The following is a 27103-nucleotide window of genomic DNA, read 5'->3' as shown; positions in this document are numbered from 1 at the left end:
GAGTTGAATACACTAGCATGTGGTCCTGATATTCGAATTCGTTCGTATAATGGTTGTGTTATAAAGGAGTTCGATTTAACTCAATTGAGCGAGATGGTCGGTACACAACACAAAACAATGGAGTATGTGTTATGGGTGGACATAATACTGAGTTATCTGATTTCTACGGTGTCGTTAGAGAAGTTATCGAATTGAGTTATATTAATAGAAAACGAGTTATTCTATTAAGATATAATTGGTATGATACGAATTCTAGGAAGAATTGTATTCGCTAGGACCATAGTTTACGAGCATAGACAGACGCCATTTGTGGTACCAAGACAAACCATTCATACTTGTATCTCAAGCATAACAAGTATTCTATGTTGAAGATCACAAATTAGGGTTTGGTTGGAAAGTAGTTCAAAAAATTGAACATAGACATTTATGGGATGTGCCTGAAATAGAGGAAGTTAATGTATGTGAAGGAGTTACAAATCAATGTGAAGTTGAAGAAGTGGATCTCGAAGCACATACATTTCATAGAGTCGATATATATCCAATTATAATATCCGAAAATATTGATAGGCTTAAGATAGTCTTAAATTTTGACGAAAATGTAGAGGAAGACATATATGAGGAGGAAGAAGATGCAGAGGAGGAAGAATACGAGGATGATGCAACATCCATATGATTGATATATGAAATATTACTGCAATGTTGTATAATATAATCTTTTATAACTTATTAGAATGTGTTTCTTTTTGTGTTTTTATTTTTGCAGGGATAATGTCTTCAGATAGCGAATATGAAAGAGCAGCTGTAGAGCATCGAGAAAACAGTGGTGTCGCCTTAGACAGACTTATAGATGCAAATGGAGGCAAACCCATACCAATTTTGTGAAATGCCGAAGCTCGCAAACCTGTGGGATATCTTGCTAGTTTATTCAATAGTGAGATTGGTCGTCTGACGCGCTGGAATGTACCTTTAGACATTACGAAGAAAAAGGATATTTCAGATCATACATATAATACCATCGTTAATTTTTGTTGGTAAGATTTGTTATTATGTATCTATTTATCATATAATTTGGTGAAATGAATGTGATGTTATCTATTTTCATTGGTTACATATGAAGAATAAATTTGAGGTGGACCTTCATGTTAAACATCACTATGATTATATCAAGTACGAGATCAGGACCCGTTACAAAGATTATCGACACCGCTTACATAGGTACTATCGTGATTTAAAAGATGCAGAAACGGCTCGACAACGACCCTATGGACAAATTACACCAGAAGTTTGGAATATGTTGTGTGATAGATGAGAAACTAGTGAATGGAAGGTAACTAATAACTGAAGTTGATTACTAATAATTAGAAATAGTGATATATATATATATGTATGTATTCTTGTTGTAGGCAAAGTCAGCGAGAAACAAAGTTAGTCGAAGTAAACTACCCTTTAATCATCGCGTTGGCCCGAAATAATTTTTATCTCATCGCGAAGACAAGGTACAAAGTTGTTGTTTTTGGTAGTATAATATATGCTTTGATTGTTATTATTATTAACTAACTTATTGTAATAGAAAAAGGAAGATGAGACGTATTTGAGCCCTTTCGAGTTGTTCTTCGCAACACACTGCCATCCGACGAAAGGTTGGACCAATGAAACCACTCGTCTTGCACATGTAAGTATTCATTTTAATAACATAAATTTAATGGTAATATTTAGTCAAAATTATAACTTAATATATTTATTATGGTAGGAAAAAATGGTGGAGTTGGTGGAAAAAGCGAAGGAAGAAGATAAAGAATTAAGTGAGCAAGATGCGATCGAAACAGTGCTTGGAAAGCGATCAACGTACATGAAAGGGATGGGGTACGGTCCAAAGCCACCGAGTCAGAAACAAGCAGGAGGATACTCACAAGAATATGTTCATGCTTTAGAGGCTAGACTAGCAAAACATGGAGAATTATTGCAAACTCAACGCCAGGAAACCCAGAGGTTGTTTGAAATGCAACGTCAAGAATATGAAAGAAGGTTTGACAGTATGGTAGAACTTTTTCGAAGATTTATTGAAGGAGGAGGAAGTTCATCATTGAACAAGGTAAGAAAAATTGTAATTTATGTATGTTTGGGTTTACGTATTTGGTGAAGTTTTAGATTTTGAGTATGACATTATTTTGATATTGTTTTGGATCTTGATACTTTGATGTTGATGTGTTGATTGTGGGTGCTTTTGCTTGAACTATTGTTGGGAGCTTGAAACTTTGATATTGTAGTTTGAGGAGGTGGAGTGTGCATTTCTGGGGAGGGTGTATTGATGTTGGAGATTGAAAAGGGGGAGGGGAGGGGGGGTGTATTGATAATGTTTTTGTTGAAGGTTATGCTTTGATGCTATAGTTTGAAGGGTGGAGTATGTTTGAGTTTATGTGTTTGGTGAAGTTTTAGATTGGGGGTGTTTTTGCTTGAACTATTGTTGGGAGCTTGAAATTTTGATGTTGTAGTTTGAGGAGGTGGAGTGTGCATTTGTAGAGAGGGTGCATTGATGTTGGAGATTGAAATGTGGGGTATGCATTTTTTTTTGTTGATTTTGTTATGAATGTGCATTTGTATTGAATCTATGTTTGAGGTTGTGCTTTAATGCTATAGTTTGAAAGGTGGAGTATGCATTGATCTTGGGGATTGTAGAGTATTGAATCTACTTGGAAGTTTGAGACTTTGATGTTGTAGTACGGAGGTGGAGTGTGTGGGGACGGTATATTGATTTTGTTATGAATGTGCATTTGTATTGAATCTATGTTTGGGTTTATGACTTTGGTGAAGTTTTAGATTGTGGGTGTTTTTACTTGAATTATTGTTGGGAGCTTGAAACTTTGATGTTCTAGTTTGAGGAGGTGGAGCATTTGTAGGAGGGTGCATTGATATTGGAGATTGAAATGTGGGGTATGATATTATTTTGATGTTGTTCTTGGATCTTGATATTTGATGTTTATTGGGGGTGCTTTTGCTTGAACTATTGTTGGGCGCTTGAAACTTTGATGTTGTAGTTTGAAAAGGTGGACTGTTGTAGGGAGGGTGCATTGATGTTGGAGATTGATGTATTGACTTTGTTATGAATGCATATTGTTAGAGATTTAATTGTTAAATGATTATACGTTGTTTGTTTAAATTTGATGTTGGAGATTTAACTGTTGAATACCTATAATTATGTCGTTGGAACTTTGAATATTAAATTTAGATTTCCTATTGTTAGTGTTTTTTTATGAAGGATTGTATTTTTAGTTTGCTAATAATGTTGCTCAAATGCAACTATTTGTACAGGATTGAAAACATGATCTTATGTTGATCGTGATGCTTGAAGATCTTAAAAAAATATGTAACGATGATCTATATTACGTACGTTTTTCTTATAGTGAATATGTACATTTCTTATTTGTGTTGTCACATTGTACACATTGTCTTTAATTTTGAAATTTAATACATTTTATTTCACTTCTATTATCATTGATTATATTTTTTAAAATTGCATTAAGTTAGTAATATTGTAGATTACATAGAAAAGTTTGAGTTTTTATTTGCTAGTGACGAAATATTGAAAGCGTCGCTATATTTAGCGACAAAATTGCATAATGTCACAATAAGAAAATAACAAAGGGCTAAAATTAGTATGAAAAAAAAAAATTTAGCGACCAAACATTTGGTACTCCAACATGAGTTTGTAATTTCTCTTTTTTCTTCCAATTTGAAAATTCTTCCCCAACAAAATGGTCACCTCCTAATTGTTCTCCAAATTCCGACTTAAATAAATAGCAACATAAACAAAAGATAACATCTTTCGAAATATTATATTCCAACCAATTAGAATATTCAGTAAACTAGGCTGGATTAAACCGTTTTGATTGTGACCCAAATTTCTTCAATTGAAAAGTATGATTTTGAGGCTAGCAAGGTCTTTTTTGTAAATACGCTCTACGAACTTGGTCCCGAATATTACAATTGTAATGAAGAATTCTAGTTCTTAGGGCAAGATTTGCTGATAATTCTATAAAATTTACTTCGGTAAAATTTCTATCATAACTACTATTATTTTCCTTCAATAAAGATGATGACCCAATCGATTTTCTTTTATGGTATCTCTCCATTTAGATTTCAAATTAAATCTACAGGAACATTAATAAAAATAAAATAAAAAGCAAAAACATAAAATAATAATGATAATAATTATATGCTTAAAGCTAGTTAAAAGTTGAAACATGACAGTCTTATATTCTAACCTCAATTTTTACCAACTATTAAATTTAAAATAACCTCAAATTCATATCATATATGACGTACAGTGAAGAAAATGTACCTTAGACAATTAGTCTCCAAATAGTTGGCTTCCTTTAACTTTGCAGACTACAAAATGAAAATTAAAAAATAATATAAATAAAAACAACAGAATCTTGAAACTGAACATCGAAGCTATTAGGGGGGCATGGGCATGCATAGACCACTGTACCAATACATATTTTGTTGGTTATAAATTGATATGTATAATTTAATTATATATTATACAAAATTTAGGGGGGGCTCGAGCCCCCGTGGGCCCTTAATAAATTTGCCCCTGGTCATGTTTGTTTTGTAGATTTATTCTTTGGAATGTACTAAATTTGTAGAATGTTTAAAAAATGCCCCTACGAATATTTATATAATTTATAAATTCATTTAATATAATAGATTTGTTTGAATTAATTTAATATTTTTTTAATTTTTTATATGTTATTTTGTAGAACAAATTAATTCATATTAACTTAATTAAATTTAATTTTCAACTTTAATAGTTTTCCAAAAATACAATCATATAATTTATGCTATCTTGGGTGAAATTTATTTATGCTATCATCACATTATATTTTTTTTAAGAAGAAAAATATCACAGGTATATTGGTCGTAAAAAAATGTTGCTTTAAAATTATATATTTATGATAAGAAATATTATTAATTATGTAATTTCGTCAAAATATTAAAAATAAATGGAGATGTTATATAATTTAATTGCAATTTATTTTACAATGTAAATCTAATGTACAAATATAGTTAATAGCATAAAGTTGTTTATTAGATGATTAGTACATTAATTTATTTTAATTATAAATTTAAAAATAAATAATAAATAATTTTTTTGAGGAAAAATTAATAAAAAAATTGATGAAAAAGAAAATATATGGAGAAAAAAATGAATGGCAAAAATGTAAAAAGTGGATGCCTTCAACACGGGAATCTTGGAAACCCATGTTTCAAAAGGGCATCCAAAACTCATAAGATGCCTCCCGTATGGACATCCTAGGATACCCAGACATCTCAAGATTCCCTGAAATCCTACATTCCCACAAAAAAAACGTGGGAATCCAAATGCCCGTCCGACGGGAATCTCGGATTCCCACAAAACGAATGGCCCTTAACTGAACATTGTTTGAGGGTTTTCAGCTAACATTTTGAGATACAAACGTGACTACGTACCAAACAGTGAGATTTCAACAATTATTTTGAGGTAATGCTATCAAACTCCCTATTCAACCCCTCCCCAAAAGAAAACATAAAACATCTTATTGTAAAGACAAACGTGGAGATTCATACTTCAATAGATTCTTAAAAGAAAATCTGTCTGCCTTAGTGGCTAGAAAATCGATAAAAAGAAAGGAACATTCAAGTGTCCAACAAACACTAGTTAAACAAGAAATGCAAATGAGTAAAACGACGGATCATCTGGAAAATCACTCAACGTGTCAAAACAACAATAACTAGTTTACTGCTAAAAACGAGTCCACAATGCTCCCAACAATCAAAATTATAACCCACTATCCTAGACAAAGATACGCAGCCTAATGGTCCTACCTCGGTCAAGCCTCCTCCACGTCATCACCACGACCAAGGATTCGATCTACACCTGAAACAATTAAGGCAGAGGGGGGGTGAGTATATAAGATACTCCGTAAGTAACCCTCACTAACTATTCACAAAACATCATGCATCCTAACCATAACAATCATAAAAGAAAACGATACTAGAAATCAAGCATTGATGGTCATAACAGTCAAATAATCACACGCGCACAAACACCCGAGATATCAAGACTCATGCCACTCCGGCCACAAGGCCCACTGAACTCTAACTCCTTCAAGCTGCTTTTGACCAGCACACTAAGTTAGTCCTCCAAGTTTAACTCTTTGAGTCATATCGGCTCTTGACATTTATCCCCAAAACCTTGAACTGAAACTTCTAACCTAGTGCCATGTTAGTTCACCTAGTCTAACTCTTCGAATTCCATCGGCCCTTGCCATTTATCCTCAAGGTCTCAACACTCCTCTACAGAAGCTTGGTGTTCAACCGTGCCATTTATCCCCAAGGCCTTGAATTGTGTGTCGCCCTTGACATTTATCCCTAAGGCCCCGACGACTACTCAACGTATTGGTCATTGATTGTCACCACGTCAAGACCCAACACTTATCATCAAAAGACTCATCATGCCAACACCCGACCTTTTGTACCCGGAGCCTCGACACTCATCTCTACCAAGACTGATCTATCGACCCTCGAACCTGTGTACCCTGAGCCTCGATGCCCAGTAGTGATGTGATAATAACCAGATTCCACATTTCATTCCCTGTCCCAACCGAGACTAAAGTACTACTTCTCAACCAAACAACCATAATAGTTTTCCACACCAAGCCACCCCACAGGACATCAATGCGTTACAATCTCAAGGATACACACCTGGACAATGTTCAGAATATTCCCACCATAGTACCCCAGACAAAATAATCCAAGCCAAGAGTCAACATGCATTTCATGATCACAAGCCTCAATAACCAATTCCTAGCATTTTCTACACCATAAGAAATATAAGAGTAACAAAATACAAGAGTAACAGTTCTCGGAACCCAGGATCTCCTTACAAGTAGAACTACAACAAGAAGCCCAAATAATCCATGCAAAATTTGTCCTCACTCTCTACTATGCACAACCATAACGAGAGTATCCAAACCTATCATAAAAATAAATTTCAGCACCCTATATCATGGAGAACTGTGTCATAAGAATGCAACCATATCACACACAAATTTTCAGCACATAATATCATAAAAAAACCACATCGAGGATGTTACCACCTTTCATAACAATTTTCCAGCACGTAATATAAAAGAAAACACATCATTTAACCTCAAAACAACTTTCAGAACGAATGCAACCATCAATAACACCTACGAGCTCTCATACCATGGCCTACAATTTTTTTCACAAACATGAGATGCACAAATATAATCAAGTTGAAGAAGCAACCATTTTAATAGCACCCATTAACGTACACACCCGCTCCTTAGTGCTACTTACACACTGCTATGCTTCCAAGCCACACGTCGATTCAACATGTAAGCATCAAGAGACAAAAACAGCAATTAAAATAGAAATTCCAGCCATCGAAATCGGTTTTAAGGTATTTTGAATGGTTCGTTACCGCCAAAATCGACTTCGTTCAGGTGTGGGTAACTTAGATCTAACTCGATGGGGCGTGGGTTGCATAGATCGGGCTGTTAACGGACGCGGGTAGTCACCGAACACCAATAAAAGCTGCTGTTTGTGTTTTCTGCAACAGGGAAACATGCCAACTAGTACCAATATCGTTGTACACCGTGGGAAAAACTCGTAGCCAAGGTTGTCGGCCACCAAGGGACGTCGGGCCCGACTGTTTAGACGTCGAGCCATCGGAAATCACTCCCAAAACATCGCAGTCTGCTGTACCTGCTGCTGTCACGAACGAAGACTGTCGCACTTGCTGCTGCTGCAGGTTGGATCCGTCGTGGGGGTGAGGTTGTCGGAGGGTGGGTTTGTCGGAGAGGTCATCAACGGTGGTCGTGAGGAAGCACAAGAGGTGAGATTTTTTTTTGTTTTCTTAAGAGGGGCAACACGTGAAGGTGGGGGAAAAAGTGGCTAGGTTTCTTTTACCCCCTATTTTTTTTTCATTCTCTTGATTTTTCTCCAATATGTCCCAACCTAAAAGCCCAATTTACCCAAGGATAGGCTGATGAGTTGGAGTAAACAAATCTCTAAGTTCCCTAACTCATTGCTCAACAAAAAGAGAGCCCAACCAAACACACCACAACTATTTGAGTTAAACAAAATCGCGTCACTTCAAAATTATATAATTAAATAAATAAATAAAGTAAGTAAAATATTTTAATAAGAATTTAAATAAATTTGAGTTAAAATCTCAAGAGTCGAGATTAAATCCAACCTGAGTAATGCGGGGCGTTACAAAAACAAAGAAGGTGCTACTGCAAGGGACCCTTAAAAAGGGACTCTATTAGTTAAATCTCCCCCTCAAAAGGTAGAATTCCAATCAAAGTAGAAGACATCCAGTTCCAAGTCGTAAAGAGCAGTTAGTGTCAAGTCTAACTTTATTAGAGTCAAGTCATGTATGTTCTATAAATAAGTTTGTAAAGTCTTCTGTTCCAAGTTGTTCCAACTCTAGTTCTTAAAATTTGAGTCAATCCAATGTTTCTCAAAGTGTTTGGCACCAAAGATTGGGTGATCCTTCAAATAGAGTATTGTCTAGTGTCTTCAAGAGTATCAGTGTAAATGCTCTTGATAATGAAAAATATCCCTTTTGTAATGTTTGTCAATATGGTAAATCGCATGCCTTACTTTTTAAAGTTTCTACCTCACTAACTAATCAACCACTTGAGCTAGTGTTTTGTGATCTTTGGGGTCTTCGCCTATAGTTTCTCCCTCATGTTTTAGGTATTACATAAACTTTGTAGATTCCTTCTCAAGGTTCACTCATATTTACCCTCTTAAACATAAAGGAGAAGCACTACAAGCCTTTGTCTAGTTAAAACACTTCAAAGTGGGGGGGGGGGGGGGATTTAGGAGTACCACATGAACTATTGAAATAAAGCGAATAGAGTTTAGATACCCTTGTCCTCATACAAGCCAACAAAATGGAGTAGTTGAAAGAAAATATAAGCACATGGTAGAAATGAGACTTACCTTACTTGCACAAGCTTCAATGACTCTTAGGTTTTTGTAGAATTCTTTCTTCTGCTGTCTACTTAATTAATAGACTCCCTACACCTATCTTAGGATTCAAGTCACCTTGGGAAACCATCTATTTAAGAAAACCAGACTATACCTTTCTAAAAGTATTTTGAGTACATGCTTTCCATGTATTAGACCTTATCAAATTCATAAATTCAAATTACATAGCATAAAATGTGTTTTCTCAGGATATAGTGAAATTAACAACGGTTACAAGTGCTTTAGTTCAAGTGGAAGGTTACATGTGTCTAGAAATATTGTCTTGAATGAAATAAGTTTCCTTTTAAAAATGGTTTCATTACTACTTTTACATCAAAACAACATTCAAATGATACTATTGTTTCTTGGTTTCAACCCCCTGCACTTGAAACTAATTACACTAGAATAAGTAATCAAAGTCAGCAACCTATTCTCAACAATGTGCCTGAACCTATTTCTACTCCAATCAATCAACTAAACTCCTTCTCAAATGAATCCAAAACTCAACAACTTATTATTGTTAGAGGGAATTATGCAGTAGAGCAATCTTTGGTTCCCATTCCTCAACCAAACAATTTAGCAAATGAAGTCAGTGAACAAGTCACGATTTTAGATTCCCAAAATCCAGAATCAATCTCCTTTGTTATCCTATGCAGACAATATCAAAAAAGTGGTATTTTTGAACAAAAATATCTCAATTTTCACTTTTACCAAGTTACTGAAGGGATCGAATTACGCAGCAGGAAGCACGTGAACGCTTGTGCTTCGATTTTGTTTTAGAAGTACAACAAAGAAAAGACATAAGCATTATAAAATGGAAGTAGTGCAACATACCTCTGAAGACACTTTTTCAATGTAGACACCAACGCCACCAAAAAACCTTCCTCTCTATCCTCTGAATATTAAGAATCGGTTTATGGGAACCTTCTTAAATTGAGAGAGAGATTGAGAGAGATGTTTTGTTATGGAGTTTGGAAACTCAAAGAACACCAACACCAACAACAAAAGGAAAAAGGGGAGAACCTCCCTTTTACAAGGAAGGAAGGGTGAGGGGGAAGTCACAACTTCCCCATTCACCATCTCGGGAGAGGTTTTCTCTCTACCTAGCTTCCTACTTCCCACCAGAGGTTTTTCCCTTTTTGTTCTTTGTTATTTATTTATTTATTTAATTAAAAGAGTAATTAATTAAATCAAATTTAATTAATTACAAAAAAGAATTATTAATTTAATATAATCTAATCTAATTTAATTTACCAAATTAACATAACCCATTAATTTAATTAAATCATATATAATTAAATTAAACGTAAATCAATTAACCATATTAGCATCAAATTCAAATATCCATCTCTCACATAATTTTGAATTCAATTCAAAATTAACTTTATATCATAATGTATCAACATACATTATATTAATTGCATCTTAGACAATTAACTATTCCATTTAATAAATTTCAAGAATTCAAATTCTTTTCAAGACTAAATGTTCTTAACTATCCTTTACGAGCTAGCAAAAAACCTAATGAACCTACAGTTTAGAAGCTCTAATGATACGAGATTAATTGATTAAACTCATTAACCATATTAATCAACATTCGTTAACTATCAGTTACTCCACTAAAGACCCACAACTGCACTTTTCTCATTGTAGAATATTTTGCGTCCATGGATTTGACCATTAACAACAAGTCAATCCTTCACAAGTGTTCGTAACCACAGCTAGGTCAAATTACCGCTTACCCCTATGTTACATCTTGGACCTTAAGTACCGCTAATCCTCTAATGAACAACACAGTTATGGTCCGACCAATAACTGGAAGTCCCTCTCGGGCCAGTGACCGGGTAGGGCCCCTTGCTCAAGTCCAGTAGTCAGCACTAAAGGGAACACTCATCTACTCTCTTAAAGTCGGGAGAGGGGAGGACTGAATTCCATCTTATGAAGTTACGTTTCCAGCTCCCCACTCGGTCTCGTCCCCAAAATGGTAGGAATATTGAGTCGGCGACTCGGGTCAATCTCACCCATATAAATCAAAGGACGAGCCCTAACAGGTAGGAGTCCATAACTCACTCAAGATTGAGATCAAGTTACCTAATCATCCTATTGAAACATTAATCTATTAGCTAACGGTGTTACAACTAAAGATTAATTATTTCGCAGTTCGATCTTCTATAAACTGATTGTATAGGATACCACCACTCGCATGTCTCTACAAAAACAACCTGGATCAAGTCATTTGTAACTATTACAAAGTGGGTCGTATCCATATTGTTACTAGGATAGGGCACCCAACCTTACCCATATATTATAGACCCTTTAGGTTATTATTGGAACATTATCCACTTGTATCTCAAATATATACTGTATATGTATATACTGTATATCAGTTATATACTTTTCCAGACATAACCTCGAATGTTAGTTTATTGGATTTAGGTTAATGCAATCCTAAAAGAAACATCAATAACAATTTTATTGAATAAATATTTATTTTATGTTTACAAACCACGAGTTTATGACATAAAACCCAACAAACTCCCACTTGACTATCATGTCCTTTGTAAATGGATTAGCAATGTTATGCTCCGAAGCGATCTTCGTGACTATCATGTCCCCTCGTTGCATTATTTCTCGGATCAAGTGATACTTCCTCTTGATGTGCTTACCTTATTTGTGACTTCAGGGTTCTTTATAATTTGCCACAACACCACTGTTATCACAATAAAGGGTGATGGGCAAATTCATGTTTGGAACAACTTCCAAATCAGTTAAGAACTTCCTAACTCATACCGCATCTTTTGTTGCTTCACAAGCGGCAACGTGCTCGACCTCCATTGTGGAGTCGACGATAAATCTTTGTTTGATGCTCTGCCATACTACAACTCCTCCATTAAGAGTGAACACTAATCCCGAAGTGGATTTCCTTGAATCCTTATCACTTTAGAAGTTAAAGTCAATTTATCCTGTAAGGATCAAATCCTTAGCATCACACACAAGAATATAATTCCTCGTTCTCTCGAGATTCTTGAGGCTTCCCTTAACAGCATTCCAGTGATCAGATCCTGGATTTGATTGTGTTGGATCAGTATGACAACCCTAGAGGGGGGTGAATAAATTTATTGACAATTTTAAACTTTTTAATACGGTAGGCTAAATTTAAACAAATAAGTAAACGTTTTATGAACAAATGATTTTAACACAAAATTAAACAACAAATTAAAATACAAACACCCTAATTAATTTCACCACCCAAATAATTCAAATATAAATATTGGCCATAAACATGAATAACAAATTCGAACAATTAATTCATGCAATTTGTAATAAAGAAAATTAATTGCAAAAATTAAATAGAGTAGAGTTAGAGAAAATGACACCAGAAATTTTATAGTGGTTTGGCAACAACCGAACTACTCCACTCCCCAAGCGCCTCTTGGGTATTCAATTAAGAAACTTTGACTCTTTCCACCGTAGGAGTCAAACCGGTATAAAACCTTCTTTTTTCGGGAGCAGGAAGAAACCCGATCATTTCCACGGTTCAGGATCAAACCGTTACAACGCTTTTTTTCGGGCTCAAGAGCAACCCTTAAAAAGGATATGGAAATCTAAGAACAAACTTGCAAACTCTCTCAAAGAGTGGGTATACAAATTTTTTGCTCACAAATTTGTAAGAAAAATTCTTACAAATAAAAGCCATCAAATGGCTAAGAGAAATAAAATTGAATAGCTCAAAATCTCTCTAATAAAATTTCTCTCACAAGAAATTAGAAGAACATTGAAATTTTGGAGAGATGAATATGAAGAGATTGGAGAGAAAATTGGAGAGGAAAATTGATGAAATTTTAGAGAATGAGAGGTTTAAATAGAGGAGGAAAAAGTTGGAAATAAATTTGAAATCCAAATTAAATTTGAGCCATTAGATCTTTAATGATTGAAATCAAAAGGTTGAGATTTACTTGAGTAAAATAATAATTGATTTTGAAAATATAATATAATATAATAAAATAATATATTATATATATATATATATGTAAACGGTAACTAAAGATTCAAACTTGTTTTTTACTTTTTTCTTTTACTTCAATGACTCTTTCTCTTTTTTCTTTTTTTTTTATTTATTTTCTTTCCGTCAGCGCCTCTGCTAACTTTTTTTTCTTTTCTTCTTCTCAACGACTCTTTTTTTTTCATTTTATTTCTTTTTTTAATTTATTTTTCCTCTTTTCTTTTTCTTTCCCATTTCTTTTATAAACTAAAAAATTTCAGCTCGCCACAAGTCCTCTTGTATTCGTCCATGTAGGATTCAACTGTCACTCCATCCACCTCGGGAATTTATCATTTCAACTTCATTCGACTATAACTTCTTCGTTTGAGCTCCGATATGGATGATCCAATAGTCGTTGAAATCGTTGTAACGAGCTCTACACTGTAGATACTTCAAAACACTAAATTTGTCAAGTAACAAAATTAAGTTTGTTATCACGAAAACATTAATTAATTAAAATTAATTAATTTGAGATTAAGGGCCAAAAAGCTAACAATCTCCCCATTTTTTATGATGACAAACTACTAACGAAAAATGCATAGACAATAAGTAATAATATCAAGTCCAACATATCACCACAAAGATCATACTTGAAATTCATTCAAAAATTAATTTATCATAAATTCATTCATTTTTCTTACTACCTCTCCGCCTTTTGGAATCAATCAAAAAGGAATAAGTAAAAAAAATAAATAAAGAAACATGAAAGCTCTCATTTTTTTATGCAATTTAACACTTTCTCTTAATAAAGGACAAAAAGACATTTAGCACAAATTTTTATAAAACTCTCCCTATCAAGATGTCTTTAAAAAAATTAACAAGAAATTATATAGAGATGCATCAATTATAAGAAATTATAAAGATAATTACTCAAATGATAAATACTCGCCCTAAAAAGATAAACAATATGCATAATAGGAGTATAAATTCGATCATACCTCGATAAGCTTTAACATCAACACATTTACCTTTTTCATCTTTGTTAAGCTTAATGGAGGTGCTCATGTGAGTTTTTGCAATTTTAGCTTTAATAAACTTGAACATTTTTAGCAAATTCTCCCAACATACTCAATGTTAAAATCACTATACATACTCTTAAAAAAATTACATAAACAATAAAAAGCAATATGTAGAAACAATTTCATCAAATTCATAAATGAAATATTATAACTCCCCCTAAAGATATACATTCTCTTCTTAAAAAGACATATCAATAAATATCAAGGAGATAAAGGAATACAAGTAAAAATTATCCCAACAATTTTTACAGGATAGATATATTAAAAACAAATCATGATATATCAATCTATCTCAAACAAATTATCAAAATATTCCACAAAATTTTGATTCAATAAAATATGGCATAAAGACAAGTATAATTCTAAGAGAGCAATTTTAATTCTCACGATTAGGCACAAAAATATTCATATACATAAAAAGATACTCTCAATTGAATTTATCAACTTATCTAAAAAATAAACATCTAGAATTAAAACATCATCAATATGCCAAAAATATCATCAAGATACCAAAAATATCAAATGCTAAAAAAAAACAATTTATAAAAAACAATCAATATTGATATCAATTTACAACTAAACAACAATATCATCATTTAAATCACCTAAAAAGTATTACAAATTAAATATAAGTAAATGACATCATAAAAAGATTAATCAAACAAGCACTGATACCAATTGTTTCTGGTCATAGGTATACTTCGATTTATGTCACCACAAGAGGGTTTAATGAAATATAGACAAAGAAAATCTCAAGAATAAATCAAACACTTTTGAGCAACAAGCTAACAAAAGTTTTAGAAAAAAACATATTTCATAAATACTCCCCTATGAAAATGCATTCAACGACTCTTTTCAAACAAAATTTCAAAACAAATCATTTTCAACAATGAGCAAAGTTTTAAAATTAATTTTCATATAGAGCACATAGATTATGACCCAAAAGCCTTCAATCAAAATTTTGTTAATCTCATCCAAAGAAGATTCTCATGTAAAAGACATAAAACTCAACAAAACAAACTTGTTCAAATAAAATATATCAAACTATCAATGACCATAATTATCAAAATAACAAGCATCTATTTGACCAAAAATTCAAGACTTTAAATTTATCAAAGAAGCAAAACAAAACACAATTTTTCTCTAAGATAAATAGACAATATATCTCAACTATGAATAAAAATATTTCCCAAATCTCAATATCCACAATATCATGCTAAAATAGATATTCAATAATTTCTGCATGGCATATAAAACTTGATATTTCAAATAATAAGCAAATACGGATCAATCTCAAAAAAAAAATTCTACAATGTTTTTCAAGAAAAATAATCCACTAATCCATAAATAATGATGCAATAAAGATTAATGCACAAAAAAATATTTACAGTTTACTCAAGAACATTAATCTAATAAATAATAAAATTCAAGAAACTAATCTCAACTTCTCTAACCCATCAAGAAGATATAATTCCATAAATTATATCAAAGCATAATAATCTCAATAACAACAAGGATAAAGATACCGAATACATCATTTTCCTTGGTTGTATTTCAACCAAGCCATAATGTTGCTCCTTTAAAATTTAATTTCAATTTGAAGTCCAAAGCAACCATTTGCTTCTTGAAATCACACCTACAAAAAGAAAGCTCAACCAAAAGATCTTGGTACCCATTTCTTGGGTCCTTCATTGTTATTGAGCATAGATTTTGGAACCCATTTAAAATTAGTTCCAACATTTTTAATATTCATTTTTGGCAAATAACAAGTATTGAATTTATAATCAATTTTATCACAATCACTAGACAATAATTTCTTCTTAACAAAATTATTTTGCACAATATTTTTCTTAAAGAAATTCTTCTTTGGAGAATTTTTCAATTTGAAACAATTTGGTCTAATATGACCTTTAACTCCACAAAAATCACATGTAGGCACAAATTTGGCATTATGCATATAATTTAATTTTCCATGAACATGCTCAAACACAAGTTTAGCACTATGTATATAATTATTTCTAACATAAGCATGTTTAGGTACAAATTTTGATTCTACATGCATATTTGTCTTTCCATGCTTAGGCATAAATTTAGAACTTGCATTTTCATTTCAAGCTTTAGATTTAGACAAGTAACAAGAATAAGCTTTACGTCCATACTTGCCACATGAGGAACAAACAATAATATGCAAGGATTTATCTTTTGCAACAAATTTATGCACTCTACTTTTCTTTTGAAAATTTTCTTTTGGAGCATTGTGAGACTTTGCTTTTTGAGAAAAATTTCTTCTTGAAGAAGTAGTAGGAGCATATTTCAACTTAAAGGACTTAGGTCTAATATGACCTTCAATACCACAATGATGACAAATTGGTACAAAGTTAGTTTTAATATTCTTAGACACAACCTTAGGAATATTAAGTTTAGGCACAATAGAAGATACTTTAACAAAAATAGTTTTAGAACTTGAAGGAGTAGAGCATTCATCAACATAGCCTAAACCTTTTTTATCACCAAAAGGTTTGCCTATTTCAATTATCGTGTCTAATCATTGAGCACCTATTGTTAACTTCTTAATAGATTCTTTTGCACTTTCAAGCTCTTTACTAGCAAGCAATTCATTTTCTTTAAGCACATGCAAAAGATTATTTTTCTCACAAACATCAAGCTCAAGAAATTTAATTTTGTCAATAAAGGAAACTTTCTCTTTTTCTAAAGATATATTGCTAGATTTCAAAATATCAATTTCACTTTTTAAGCTAGCAATTTTATCCTTTAATTCCAAAGAAAAAGACTCAATTTTCTTATTTTTATTTCTCAAATCATCCAATTCAATTTTTAATTCGCAAGATAAAGATTTGAGATCTCCATTTTCTCTTTCAAGAGATTTAATCCTCTCACTATTCAAAGCATGCTTTTCATCCCAACATTCATCATGCAACACATTATTAGTAGCTCTATTTTTCAAGTAATTATTTTCATCTATCAAACATGTATTTTTACTAGTTAAGGCATGATATTTCTTTCTAAGCACAACATATTTCGAACCAAGTTTTTCTTAAGTCATTTTTCATATTTTCAAATGCTTCAAACAATTCATCATAAGAAGGACGTTTATGATTTACCTCATCTTCATCACTTTCAACATCGCTCCCATCATTTGAATGAGCCATCAAGCACAATGAGGATCCACCACATTTTTCTTTTTCCACTTCATGGAATTTTTCTTGATGTTGAGAATTATAATTCTCCTTCACATCAAATAAATCATTATTCGTACAAGGAGAATTTTCAACACTATACATATTATCAAGAAAATTCCAAATATCATATGCATATATAAAATGTAAAATTTTGTTTGGGTATTTTGGATTCAAAATAAATGAGAGCGCAAGTGTACACCCGTCACAAGTAGTAAAAACGGAACGAGTATTTCGAGTATCGATCCTCAGGGACAAATGAAGTCTTTTTATAGGAAATGTTAATGATCGGAGACTTTGTAATTGAATTTGGGGTGACAAATAATAAGGATAATGTTGGTTTTGATATTTAAAAACTCAATGCAATAAACCCAGCTCAGTTACTTCAAAGTAGCTAACAATACACAAACTTTTTCCAACTTGGTGCCAGGTGGCTCTCATAAATTTTCTTCGGTTTTACTTCGCCATCTTCTTATGTCTAAGTGATTTTGAAGGTTTAAGTTCATTCCTAATATGTCTATTAGAAAAAAAAAACTTAATTTAGTAAGAACCAACCGTAACTTAGGTCGAGGTCCTATGTCTAGGCTACCCGAGCGAAATCTTTATGTCTAATGTATTCCTCTCTAAAGTTAAATCAGTAAAGTTGTGAAAACGTATCAACCCTTTCAGTATTGATGTTTGGTTAAAACATTAATTGGCCAAATCAAGTTCCAACTTATGGGAACAACTTTAAGTGATAAAATAGGAGAAAAACGCCTTTTGCCTCGTTGGATTTTAAAAAACTTTAATTAACTATCCATAACTGGGCTTGGGAGAAATAAATTTAGCTCATGATGATAAAGGAAAAACAAAATTTAATGTTCATGGAAGTAGACGACATAATTAAAGGATGAGTAGAATTAAAACAAGCTGGAAATTATGGAGTTGTAACCCGAATGACCCTAACCCGTTCTCTTTCAAGATTGGGGAGCAATACTCAGTCAATTCCACAAGGTTGTGTGATTACAACTTTGTAATGAGAATGAGAGAGATAAGAGTAACAAATAACTTGCTGGAATTTTAATTAAACAAGGCTAAAACTTACAAATGAAGAATAATAAGCTGGAAAATAAAGGGAAAACTTGAAATAAGTAAGGTTAAAACAATAACAACTCAAAAACTTAAAGGGAAAACGAAAACAAGCTGAGAAGTAAAAGTTTAAAGCTGAAATGATCACTCCGGGATGATGAATGAAGAGAATGAATTGCTGAATTTATAGGGACTTCAAGGTGGTTAGAAGGTTGAGAGCTTTGTGGAGAGCCATCCATTGCAAACATCTTTTGGTTAGGTAGTTGTTGAATTGACAACCTTTAATGTATGGAAGACACGTGGCAGAGCTTTGGAAGGCTTCAAATCACACCAAAACGTGTGTTTCACATTAAGGGCAATCTCGGGATTGGGGAAGGCGCTAGGCGCCTAGCTCGAAATTTTTCTGCACAAAAGTGTAATTTTCGTCAGAAATCAACTCTAAATAATGTAAAAACGTCCTACGTGCATGTATAACCTAAGATAACTTAAAATGAAAGGTTTTAGATACTATAATAAGCTTAAAATACGGTTTCCGAGTTTAAAACATTAGAAAACAGCACACATTTAGCTTCTTTTTACCCTTATGAACAAGGGAGATCACACCCCCAAACTTGGCTCTTTGCTTGTCCCCAAGCAAACTTAACAATTTATATCTCTTAAATCACATGCAACAATCATAAGCAACATGTAACATAAGGATAGACTAGACTTGCTTTTCATATGGTGTCTCAGGAAAGATCGTCAAAACCTCATCGTTTTCCTATCTTCAAAAGCCAAATTACCATAAGCCAACAAAGTTCAAAACAATAAAAAGTTTCTTAAAATCATTTCCTTTTTCAAAACAAGAAAACTTTTTGACAACGCTCTAGAATTTGCACGCTTCCTTTTTCACTTAAATTTTAACACTAAAGGAATGACTACTAGCCTCTGTGGGGATTTCTTCCACAGCTTTGTAGAGGCCTTTCAAGTAACAACCGGTCATAACATATCTACGGTGAGTTGCACGATGTTACACTAGACGCAATTGCTACCCTCGAAGCTGCTTACGCCACTCGACCTAAGCTACAACGAGTGTCTACAGTGATAAAAATAAAGACATTTTCTTGCCACTCCTTTTTCTTACCTCTCTTCTTTTTCTCTCACAATTTTGAAATCTTTTCCCCACTCTTATGTTCTCACAAGCAAAGAGGACTCTTTTATTTGCAAACTTGTTATTTTTTTTTTCTTTCGACTCTTTTTCTTTTTCTTGAAAAGACTCTTTTTATATGCATTTTCTTTCTAGTGACTCTTTTTCGCAAAATAATAGCATGTTCTTTCATGAAAAAAAAACATTACATTTTCTTTCTAAAAGCAAAAGACTGTCCCCCCCAAACTGAAGAGAGACAGTGTCCTCACTGGGAAAAGATTTTTGAAGAGGCAATGCAAAAATTAAAATGAAAGAGGACAAGGACGTCATAAAACATTGAAAAAGTTTAAGTTTCAAAAAGAAGAAAAGCACAGAAATCATGTTATTGAAAAGAACTCGGTCACAAATGGCTCATGGCTTTTTAGGACAAAAAGAAAACAAAGTTAATCTAATCCTTAAGAATCATCATCGACATGAAAAATAAGAAAAGGCACACCAATATGCTAAATGAAATTAAATTTTGCAGCATGCTTTGTTTAAGAAATATACTTCACTAAGGCCAAGAACGAGATCATGATCGAAACAAGAAGAAACTAAATGGTCATATTTTCATAACGAAACTCAGAAACAACCAGAAAAGCTCACAATAATATTCTGCAAAAAACCTAAACATTCAACTACATTAAAAAATAATATAACAAGTAGAAGAACAAGAACAAAACTTCCCTGGTCTCATGGATCAAACGGCCACGTCTCAAAGTAGATGATGTGTCCCATCTCTTTTATTTTTCTTTTTTGAAAAAAATTAGGGTTTAAGACTTTAGATTAATTAAACAAAAACTCATTTAGAAAAACAGACCAACAAAGATTCAAACAACTCAAAATCCCACCTTTTTTTTTAATCTTTTAAGAAAGCTCTCTATTCTCTTTTAAGACCTCCTAAACCTGATTAAAAACGAAAAATGATCGCACCATTATTTATCCCAAGTCAAAACTACTCCGGAAATTAAAATCACAATTTTTCGAATTTTTGGATCGGGCCGAGGCGCCAGGCGCCTTGCCTAAAAAATATTTCGAATTTTCTAAAATTTAGCCCAAGTAATTTTTCAACACCTTAATCTCAGCCTAAACAACCTAACTACAATTAAGAATAAGTGAAATTCGAAAAGAAAATAAGTAAAACTATTCCTAACTAATTTACACAAAACCCTTCAAAAAAAATTTTCAATTAAACAAGGAAGAGAAATTTTTTTTTTTTTTCAAACTCTTAACTTCCTGAAAGTTGGATAGAGGTCTTCCCTCTATCTATTTCTTCTCCAAAATATTTTTTAACACGTTGACCATTAACTTTAAAAATGTTACCTTTAAAATCTTCGAGTTCAATGGCACCGTGAGGGAAAATTTTTGAAATTTTAAATGGTCCAGACCACCTAGACTTTAGTTTTCCCGGAAATAATTTTAAACGAGAGTTGAAAATTAAAACTAAGTCTCCTACTTGAAAAGCTTTAGGCCTAAGCCTCTTATCATGCCATTGCTTAGTTTTTTCTTTAAAAATCTTTGCATTTTCGTAAGAAAAATTCCTATGATCCTCAAGTTCCATCAGTTGGAGCTTCCTTGATTCTCCTGCAGAAAATAAATCAAAGTTTAGTCTTTTTGTCGCCCAAAAAGCTTTATATTCTAACTCTAATGGTAAATGGCAAGCTTTACCAAAAATCAACCTATATGGGGACATGCCGAGAGGAGTCTTGTATGCTGTCCTATATGCCCATAGAGAATCGTCCGAGCCACTTTACCATATTCCGAATTCAATGGTTTCAATAAATTCCCTACAATAGTTTGTCTTGGACCAGATCTAGAACTATCCTCAACGGTTCATTGAAAGATATATTTTTCAATACAATAGTTATAGAACAAGTCGTTCGTTTTATGGGATAACTTCGGAAGATCTTTGGCACAAGAAGAAGGGGTTGATCCGTATCATCTTGACACGAAAAGCAAACATGAGATAACAAATCCAGTCTTTCACTAAGATTTCGAATAGTTGTCCCGAATTCAAGTTGATTATGTTTCGCCACTTCCTCGGAGAAAGACGAATCAAAAGAAAATGCCATTTTGGAGTTTTATCAACAATTTTCTTGTGTAGGCGGAGATAAAAAAAACTTCATTTCTTTATAATTATGAATTGCTTCAAAAAGTTGATTCAGAACATATCTTTCGCGATAGTATAGGCCAAGTAAGAAGTGTAGAACAATTAGCTCATAAGGACCACCATTGTATAACCATTCATCAACGGAAGCAGCTTCCCCCTAAATATCCATTTGAAAAAAAAAGATGAATAGATAGGGCGGGGGCAGCTGAATAGCAAGTGCATCTTTGATGCAGTCATCGATTCTCCCGAGAGGTCTCTACCCCTTCTTACCCTGAAAAAGCAGGGGCACCTTGCGCGGTTATTGCGCTTACACTTAAATGGTTTTTATATTTTTTAAAATACGCACGATCAGATCACTCGAAACTAGGTTCTACATTTTTGCTTTCCATATTAAAACTATTCTTCTAATTAGTTGAAGAACGATCCTTTGAGTCTAATATAACAACAATAATGCGTGCATGAAGAAGCTTGTACAGTTTGGGAAGGGGTTTTGATAAGGGTCAAGTTGGTAATTTTTCTTACATATCCCCCCCCCCCCAATTATAAAAAAAATATAAATAAATATTTCCTAGTCTTTCATAACGGAAATATTGTTAAGAGCCTTCCGTCGTGAAAACAAAAAAGTTTGTGACGCTGAAAGAGGCCTCCGATTAATGCTACAACCAGTCCATAAATTGTTAAAGCTTCCATAAAAGCCAGGCTAATCAGACGCGAGCCCGTCCTCGGGCGGATTCCTCCTTTTGCGATTGTTCCAGAAGAAATGAAACAAAAGATACGGTAGAGCTAGGAAATAGTTTTATATGGTCCTTTCCTATTTCTTCTATGTCGTAGGGTTAAAACCCAAAAATCCTTGTTGCTTTCCCGATGTTTCCTTACGTTTTCAATAAATAAGATCAGCAAAGCCTTATTTCTTTGGTTAATAAGAACCAAAAGGTTCCACCAACTTGAATGACTTTTTTTTATTAGTATACCCTTTGCTTTTAACATGGACGAAGGAGCTCCGGAGAAGAAGCAATGACGGTATCTGGGGAATAAGCATCGGCTAACTCTGTGCCAGCAGCCGCGGTAATACAGAGGATGCAAGCGTTATCCCTCATCTGGGATCCCTGTGGAAGAGGATCAAGTTGGCCCTTGCGAACAGCTTGATGCACTATCTCCCTTCAACCCTTTGAGCGAAATGCGGCAAAAGGAAGGAAAATCCATGGACCAAGAGCTCACATCGATGGGAAGGTTTGGCACCTCGATGTCGGCTCTTCGGAAGAAAAGGAGGATCCGGACAAAATCGATGAAACGGAAGAGATCCGAGTGAATGGAAAGGAAAAAATGGTCGTCCGTCCGGCTCCATCCGGGTTCTCCTTTGCGGCAAGTTCCTATTTGGAAGGATGCAACTTCTTAATCGTTGGAAGGGGCTGGAATGAAAGAACAAAACAAAAAAGGATTTATGAAGGTCGGGGGGTGGGTGCAGGGCGGACGATTTCAAAGTGGGCTCTCATTCATTAGATAGAGAAGATCCTATTTAAATTGACAGTTTTTTCCAAAATAGATTTGATTTCTCTATTAGACACCTCAGATAACCCATTGGATTGGGGATGATAAGTTGTGGCTATCCTGTGACGGACATTATACTTAGACAACAAACTTCTTATCGCTCTATTCAAAAAATGAGTCCCCTCATCACTTATCAAATATTGAGGGGTTCCATAACGAGTGAAGATATGCTTTTGTAAAAATCGAACAACTACCCTAGCATCATTCGTAGAGGTAGCAACAACTTCTATCCACTTGGACACATAATCAACAGCTAATAAAATATAATTCTTACCATACGAAGGAGGGAACGGACCCATGAAATCAATACCCCATACATCAAAAATTTCAACTTCCAGAATAGGGTTCAAAGGCATCTCATTAAGTTTAGAAATATTACCTGTCCTCTGACACTTATCACAAACCTGAGCGAAGCTATGTGCATCACGGAATAGAGTGGGCCAGAAGAACCCGCTTTGTAATACCTTCGCTGCGGTCTTTTGTCCAGCGAAATGCCCTCCATATGGAGACATATGACAAGCCTCCAAAATTGCTTTTTGCTCTTCCTCCGCTACACACCTGCGAAGGATTCCGTCAGGACCAAGTTTATACAAAAAAAGTTCGTCCCACCTATAATATCTCACATCATGAAGAAACTTGTTTACCTGCTGTCGACTGAATTCATGAGGAATAATACGACTTACCAAGTAATTTGCAATGTCAGCATACCAAGGGACATTTTCAATGCGAAGTAATTGCTCATCAACGAATTGTTCTCGAATCTCTGCTTGACCTTCTGAAGTGGGGATTCGAGCCTAGACAAGTGGTCGGCTACTTGGTTCTCCGTTCCTTTACGATCCCTTACTTCTATATCAAACTCTTGAAGTAGCAAAATCCATCGTATCAAACGTGGTTTTGCATCCTTCTTTGCAAATAAATACTTTAGAGCAGAATGATCAGTATAAACAATTACTTTTGTCCCTATCAAGTAAGACCTAAACTTATCAAAAGCAAACACAAATGCTAACAATTCTTTTTCAGTAGTGGTGTAGTTTAATTGTGCCCCCGTTAAAGTCTTAGTGGCATAATATACTCGATGTAAAAACTTATTCCTTCTTTGACCTAACATGACCCCTAAAGCATAATCACTAGCATCGCACATAAGTTCAAAGGGTAACTCCCAGTTAGGTTCTATAATTATTGGAGCCGAGCTCAAAGCAGTTTTTAAAGTTTCAAAAGCTGTCATGCAATCATTATCAAATACGAATGGTCTCTCATTTTCCAAAAGTTGACAATGATGGAAAAAATACATACGTGCGCAGCGGAAGTGAGCAAGAATAGAAATAACAATCTAGATGCATAATACAACCTAGGATTAAACATGCATGGTCATACATTATGATGCTTAGAGATAAGTAGAGAAAAATACAAACCTTTGTAGCTTTTCAAAAATCTTCAAATAGCTCCAATGAAGGACCACCAAGAGATCTTCCTAGCTATTCTCAAGGCTTGGAATAGAGTGGTGGGACTCTTTTTAGAGAAGGAAAAAATTAGAGAAAAGTGGAGCTAAAAGGAGTTATGTAAGCTTTTTGAAAACACATCAAATGGCCAAAGGTTCCAAGAGATTTAGATGTTTGAACAAAAGTCTTCTTAAATAGGCAAATTACATGCAACTCTTGCATGTCAAAGTTCACCAAAAGCTTACAACACATATTCCACTCATGCATGGCATGACTAAGTGTCAAAATGCATGTCTAAGTTCACCAAAAGCTTACAGCACACATTTCACTCATGCATGGCATGGCTAAGTGTCAAAATGCATGTTTAAGTTCACAAAAAACTTACAACACACATTCCACTTATGCATGCATGACAAAGTGTCAAAAAGTGGATTTTTGAGATTATTTAAATGTTCCACTCAACAAGTTAGTGGAATTTTCTACCAACTTGGTTAAAAACATTATTTTAATCTACTTTAGTCAACCTTTGACTTTCTCTGGTCAAAGTCAACTATTTGACTTTTTCCAAAATCCGATGTTTGATGAAATCCATGCCTCCGATTATGAATCCACATTCATAATTTTAATATTTAAATCCTATTTAAATATTTTGTCCAAATTTCTCAAATTGATATCATATATCAATTACTTAATCATATCTCATATGATTAACCTAATTCGTACGATTTGAATTATTCCTTCAAATTATTCCAAGTTTATTCCTATATGAGCTAGCCAGGGGACCTTATGGACCTACAGATCATGAGCTCCAACGATCCGAGATTAACCGATTAAACTCTTTAACCTAGTTAACCAACAATCGTTAACTACGCGGTCACTCCACTAAAGCCCGTAGCTGCACTCTCCTCACTGTAGATATATTATGTCCATTTGATATAACCGTGATCGGTAAGTCGACCCTTCACAGGTTGTTCGTAATTACAGCTGGGTCAAAATACCGCTTTACCCCTGTAATTACCTCTTGTTCCTTAAGTCCCACTAATCCTCTGATGAACAATGATTTGTAGTCCAACTATCAAATCAAAAAATCTTCTCAAACCTTTTGATGAGGGTGATGCCAATTGTTCAAGACCTGGATTCAGCCCTTAAGAGAACAACCTCTCTACTATCCCAAAATTGGGTAGAAGTGAATTCCTTCTTGCACCCTATGTCCCTAGCTATCTACCGGGTCTTACCCTTGAAATGGGAGGCTTATTGAGCCAGCGCTGTTAAGCTACTCTCACCCATGCAGATCTAAGGATAATCCCGAGTAAACAGAAGTTCATAGTTAGCTCAGGATTAAGATCGAGTTACCTAGGCCATCAAAGTTGAGATAGTCAATTTCAAATAGTAAACGGTGTTATAAAGCAAAAGTGACTATCTCATGGTCCGGTCTTATGCAAACTCTTTGGACGGGACACCCCCACTCGCATGTCTTCACATGAACGAATTAGGATCACATCATTTGTACTAGCTACAAAGTGGGCCGCATCCATAGTGTCCCCAGAATAAGGCGCCCAACCTTATTCCTATACTATAGACCATTTAGACTGTTAACTCAAACTTGATCCATATTTATGTCTCTTACATAGAGTTTGAGTCTCAGGTAACAGTCTAGGATCCTTTATTTTATTGGATTTAGATATAGTAAGAACATTTTATTGGATCAATAACTACTTATTGATTAAAACCTTCAATAACAACTTTATTGAATGATAAAAGTATATCTGTCATTTTCAAACTATGAGTTTTAGGACATAAAACCCAACAGACAAAGGGGTGAAATCTTTGCAAAATCTTTTATAAAACGCCTATAGAAACCCCCATGGCCTAAAAAACTTCTTATTCCTTTAATATTTGTGGGAGGTGGTAATTTTGAAATAACATCAATCTTAGCACGATCCACCTCAATCCCATTTTTCGAAATCTTATGGCCTAAAACTATCCCTTCTCGTACCATAAAATGAAACTTCTCCCAATTTAAAACAAGATTTGTTTGCTCGCATCTTTATAAAACATTTTCTAAATTCAATAGGCAATTATCAAAAGAATTTCCAAAAACTGAAAAGTCATTCATAAAAACCTCAAGAATATTTTCTACCATATCCGAAAAAATGGCCATCATACACCTTTGAAATGTCGCCAGTGGATTGCATAGACCGAAAGGCATACGCCTAAAGGCAAATGTCCCATACAGACAAGTGAACGTCGTCTTCTCCTGATCCTCCGGAGCGATGGTAATCTGGTTATATCCCGAATATCCGTCTAGGAAGCAGTAAAACTCTTTACCTGCAAGACAATCCAACACTTGATCAACAAACGGGAGTGGAAAATTATCTTTTTTCGTTACCTTGTTTAGTTTGCGATAATCGATGCAAACTCTCCACCCGCTCACAGTCCGGGTTGATATAAGTTCATTCTCCTTGTTTAC

General features: G+C 34.0%; 2 long non-coding RNA genes across 2 annotated transcripts; both read right to left on the bottom strand.

The window, feature by feature from the left end:
- Positions 1–5616: 5616 nt before the first annotated feature.
- On the bottom strand, positions 5617–7964 carry LOC148209779 (uncharacterized). Its single transcript, XR_015793226.1, has 2 exons — positions 7487–7964; positions 5617–5917 (listed from the first exon to the last, which is right to left on the bottom strand). It is a non-coding gene; the product is annotated as an uncharacterized LOC148209779 (long non-coding RNA).
- A 10376-nt stretch (positions 7965–18340) lies between these two features.
- LOC148209778 (uncharacterized) lies at positions 18341–24924 on the bottom strand. The gene is made up of 2 exons (XR_015792628.1): positions 24607–24924; positions 18341–24095 (listed from the first exon to the last, which is right to left on the bottom strand). It is a non-coding gene; the product is annotated as an uncharacterized LOC148209778 (long non-coding RNA).
- Positions 24925–27103: the final 2179 nt, after the last annotated feature.

The sequence above is a fragment of the Momordica charantia genome, assembly GCF_013281855.1.
Source record: "Momordica charantia cultivar OHB3-1 chromosome 8 unlocalized genomic scaffold, Mcharantia_2.0 BLBB01000008.1, whole genome shotgun sequence".
In the NCBI taxonomy this organism is placed as follows: Eukaryota; Viridiplantae; Streptophyta; class Magnoliopsida; order Cucurbitales; family Cucurbitaceae; genus Momordica; species Momordica charantia.
This window is presented reverse-complemented; position numbering and strand designations above follow the sequence as displayed.